The following is a 212-nucleotide window of genomic DNA, read 5'->3' on the forward strand; positions in this document are numbered from 1 at the left end:
TGCATTCTGTACAAGCTTTAACCTAAAATACACTACAACATAAGGCCCCGTCATATATCCCTAAAATGAACACTAACAAACATGTAGAAAACTGACAATCAGTGTATTTCTTCCCCAAGGCTTCTCAAACTCCTTTTCACCCAGCAACTCAGCAACCCACCACAACCCACCGACGCACCGGTTGGGTACTACTCACTAAGCCAAGGGTGATG

The 212-nt window shown here is 44.3% G+C and overlaps 1 protein-coding gene across 2 annotated transcripts in view; it reads right to left on the reverse strand.

The window, feature by feature from the left end:
• The window catches only part of LOC119585731 (L-proline trans-4-hydroxylase-like), a 6,408-nt gene that overhangs the window by 3,590 nt on the left and 2,606 nt on the right, over positions 1-212 (reverse strand). The window lies entirely within an intron of this gene.

Source organism: Penaeus monodon, chromosome 20, assembly GCF_015228065.2.
Source record: "Penaeus monodon isolate SGIC_2016 chromosome 20, NSTDA_Pmon_1, whole genome shotgun sequence".
Lineage (NCBI taxonomy): Eukaryota > Metazoa > Arthropoda > Malacostraca > Decapoda > Penaeidae > Penaeus > Penaeus monodon.